Source organism: Pteropus alecto, unplaced genomic scaffold (genome assembly GCF_000325575.1).
Source record: "Pteropus alecto unplaced genomic scaffold, ASM32557v1 scaffold3, whole genome shotgun sequence".
Classification (NCBI taxonomy): Eukaryota; Metazoa; Chordata; class Mammalia; order Chiroptera; family Pteropodidae; genus Pteropus; species Pteropus alecto.
Window position 1 is genome coordinate 30,914,800 of NW_006442484.1, and position 4,467 is coordinate 30,919,266.

A 4,467-nucleotide genomic window follows, 5' to 3' on the forward strand; every position below is an offset into this window, starting at 1 on the left:
CTCACCCATTATGGAGCTTTCACCTGTCCACATGAAAATATTTGTGTAATGATGGCAACAGTTCTTTTTCAAGAAGAATTGTCTTTGGTTCTCAGACTAAAGCTATCTGAATTCTTTTTACTAGAATGTTCTTCCTTTTTTTTCTTTGCAATTGTTGTAATAAAACATGGTACTTTTAAAAAATGATCTTAGCAAAATAAAAATTAGCAAACAAAATTATTGCTAGGTTTTAACTTGGGTAATTTAACAACATCACTATCACTAGTTTCCTGACTTTGAAATGAGAGTAATAAAATGTAACAGCATTGTTTTCTATAAATTAAATAAGATAACATATATAATATTCTTGACACATAAAAAACACTCAAAATTTTCTCTCCCTATATTATCAGGTAAGACACTTTGGTTTGCAAAGTTTGACTCCTACTTAAACAATAAAGATGATTTCTTGTTTAAGGTAAATGAAAAAACAGTCTGTGGTGAGTGTTGGGTATTATTTAAATAGGACTCTGGCTCTGTTTTTTTTTATGATCCTTTCTATCCTACCCTCTTATGTCTTTTGGGGTTTGCCTCTGGGCTAGCTTCTCAGGGTGACTGCCAGGAACCACAGTGTGAGAAAGAATGCTATTCTTGAAACCAAGAACAGAATCCCATTCCTAAGGCAATTGGACTACCCGAGCCAATAACTATGGCCAGGGAATGCCATGCATTGAGGGCTCAGCCTGAACCAACTCTGGTGCTAAGGGAAATGGGATTATTCTAATCAATTTAACACACCAGGAACAGCCCCTGGAACTGGAGATGCTGTAAATCTTATCAAACCCAAAAGTTGGAGGAATTACCACAATTTCTCTCATAATCTTATTCCTAAATATACTTGCTATTGGCTGGCTATCTGATTACAGCAGCCCCTTTTGTAGATCCTTACTGCCTGTCTTAAAGTAATTTGGGCTAAAATAAACGAAGCTGCTAACATTGTCTTTAAGGAAAATATTATTTACTTAGTACTTAGAAGTACTATAGTGTTGTTACTGAAATATGAAAAATATAAAAATTAGAAGGAAGAAAAAGGTTCTCATCTGACCAGAGAAGATAACCATCATTAAAATTTAGTGTATTATTGTTGTCTTTCTCCTATGCATGTGCATATTGTTATATACAAAGTTTTGTATGTTTATATTTTACCTTAAATTGAGTTTTAAACTAATATATATGTGTTTCTTGATTATAAGAGAAATAGCTAGTCAAGTTTTTTAAATGGAAAAATACAGAAGTGTAAAATGAAAAGGAAAAACAGGAAAGAAGGAAGAAAATAAGGAGGGAGGGATGGAAGGAGGAAGGGAGGGACGGAGGGAAATAGAAATAGAAATCTCATTGAGATACCATTTCTATTTTTCAGTATGCATCAAATATTCGTTTTATGTAATTGAGGTAAAGCTATTTATACTTGTGTTTTAAGCATAATTAACAAAGAAATGCTCATTTATCTTAGATGACAGAAAATATTTACCACTGGATGGTTTATTAGTCTTTTCCAATTAAAAAAAAATGACTCAGGTAATCAATATGAGTTTTAAAGATGTGGAAAATCATAACTCAAGCTTCCTAGCAATAAAAAATGGCCACTATTGCTATACTTAGCTTTATTTTATGGAAAGGAGAAAAGGGGCTTACGTATAATAATTCTTTCAGTGTGGCTCACAACTTAGTAAATAAATTAGCCAATTTTTATTTTAATACTTTAAGCAAAGTAGTATATACATATAATTTTAAAAGACAAATACAAACACAGAAGTCTGTTCTTCCTCGTCACTTTTTTTATAACACACTTTTCTTGATTTATGGATATATTTTCTTAGTTTTCTGATTATATTATAGGCTTTTAAGTACATTTTTTGTCCTCCACATTTTTGTTTCCTCTGTATTCTATTTTCTCTTTTTAAAAAATATTTAGTTCCATTTTATATTTTGGAGGTTGCACTCACATTCCTGTGGATATTGTACCATCTGCTCACATTCAAGACAGAAGCTCTATATGCTCCCTGTAGGCTCTGTGCATGTGTCTGTGAGGGGGAGCAGTTTGAAATGAGGGGGACAGTTGTTGATTTGGGCTTTACTACTGCAGGGTAAAAGAAGAAGGATCTGGCTGTCCAAATCTCAGTATCTGTTGGCCTTTTATTTTGACTAGACCCTTTGCATTAATTTCCTATGTCTACCATTACGAATTGCCACAAACTTAGTGACTTAAACTAACACCAATTTATCTTGTATTTCCATAGTTCAGAAGTCTAAAATGGGTCTCATTGGTTTAAAATCGAAGTATTGGTAGAGCTATTTCTAGAGAGTCTACGGGAGAACCGATTTTCTGACCTTTTCTACTTTCCATTTCTTTGCTTGTAGTCTTCTTCCATTTTTAAAGCCAGCAGCGTCTAGACTCGTCTTTCACACACTCATCGCTCTTACACTGAGTTTTCTGCCTCCCTCTTCTACATTTAAAAGACCCTGTAACGCTTTCCTGCAGCCGTAGCAGTGAAGGTCAAGCTGTGCAGTCTCAGTGGGTACAAGATCTACACCCGGACACACGAAGCCCAACCCCAGGACCGACGGGAAGGTTTTCCAGTTTCTTAATGCAAAATGCGAGTCAGCATTCCTTTCCAAGAGGAACCCTCGACAGATAAACTGGACTGTCCTTTACAGAAGAAAGCACAAAAAGAGACAGTCGGAAGAAATTCAAAAGAAAAGTACCCGCCATGCAGTCAGAATCTAGAGGACCATCACTGATGAGTCTCTTGCTGATATAATGGCCAAGAGGAATCAGAAACCTAGTTAGGAAAGACAAACGAGAACAAGCTATCAGGGTTGCCAAGGAAGCAAAAAAGGCTAAGCAAGCATCTAAGATGACAGCAATGGCTGCTGCTAAGGCTCCCACAAAGGCAGCACCTAAACAAAAGATGTGAAGCCTGTGAGGGTTTCTGCTCTCTGAGTTGGTGGAAAACGCTAAGTTGGCAGATGAAAATTTTAAATAAAGATCTGAATATAAAAATACATACATACATACATATATACATAAAAATAAAAGACCCTGTAACTACTTTGGACCACTCAGATAATCTCCTTACTTTATAGTCAACTGATTAGCAACCCTATTTCTATCTGTAACTTTAATGTTCACTAGCCATGTAACATAACATATTCACAGGTTTGGAGATTAGGACATGGACATCTTTAGAGTATCGCTATTCTGCATACTACACATTCCAATTTCTTGTCTGACAATCACTTCTTAAAAAAAAGCTCAGATGTCTTGATGTTGTATAGAAATTTCTGCAGGGGCTCGTTTCCCATTCTCTGATGTGCATTGTGTTCCCCCTCCCAGTGTGGATTCCCTAGGATTTCACTTACTTGAAAAATGAATCTCTGATTATTGCCAAAGATAGAAATTTGTCCAAAATTCTAAAAACTGCCTGGAAGGGGTAATAATTCTTGAAATGGAAGGTGGTGGTGATCACGGTGCAGTGTGGGTAGCTGTGTACCTGGGTGGTATGGGTTGAAGGAATGTGGCAGGCTAATGACTGACTTTTCAGACTTTTAAATAATTTTCCCATTTTCAATTCCAGCCACTACTCCAACTTTATATATACCTGGTGTATTCCCGAGCCTTCCCAGGATTCATCCATTTGCTTTTCTTCTTCCAAATTTGTTGACCTCCTCTCTTTGATAATTTCTTCTCACATGATTTTTTCTTCCTGTGGGTTTATGCCATATTTTATTCCTTTATTTTTATTTTAGTGATATTTTTGGAAAGATCAGAGATAAACAAATACAATCATTAACTAGAAGATGTTTATCGTTTTAAATAAATGATAATACTAAAGAACAACATATTATTTTATGCTGTTACTGAACATGGAGAGAGGGTCTATATAAATTGAGAGGTAGAGATCTGCAAATAAACATCTATGTTCAGTTAACTGGAAAAGAGAAGTAAAAGAGAAAAAAAAAGAGAAAAGAACAGATTAGGGAAGCATTGCAGATTAAAATTGTTCCAAAACTGCAGAATTCATCTAATATCACATTTTTATTTGGATTAATGAGAGGAGTCCAGACTAAGTAAGAAAAACTATGCAAGTTCTTTCATATTACTACTTCTGCATTTAAATTTTTGAATCATCTCTGAGTTATCCAGGTTATAACTCCAGGATATGACATTTTCTGAGACAATACATATCAAAGAATCCCTTCTTTTGCCTACATGCTTGAAAGATATCTTGTTCAAGTATAAATATTTTTAGTTATTTTTCCTTGAAATCTATATGTTTCTCTATTGTCTTGAGGAGGTGGTTTGTGCAGATGTGTGAAGATGGTTTTTTGTTCCTTTCTATACAGCTTGCCTAGTTGCTTCTGAGACTTTTTTTTTAGTTCTTGAAATAAAAATAGACAACCTTGGGATATATGCTATTGATAGTC

General features: G+C 34.9%; 1 pseudogene; it reads left to right on the forward strand.

Moving 5' to 3' along the window:
• Positions 1-3,105, forward strand: part of LOC102888033 — a 3,936-nt pseudogene extending 831 nt beyond the window's left edge.
• Positions 3,106-4,467: the final 1,362 nt, after the last annotated feature.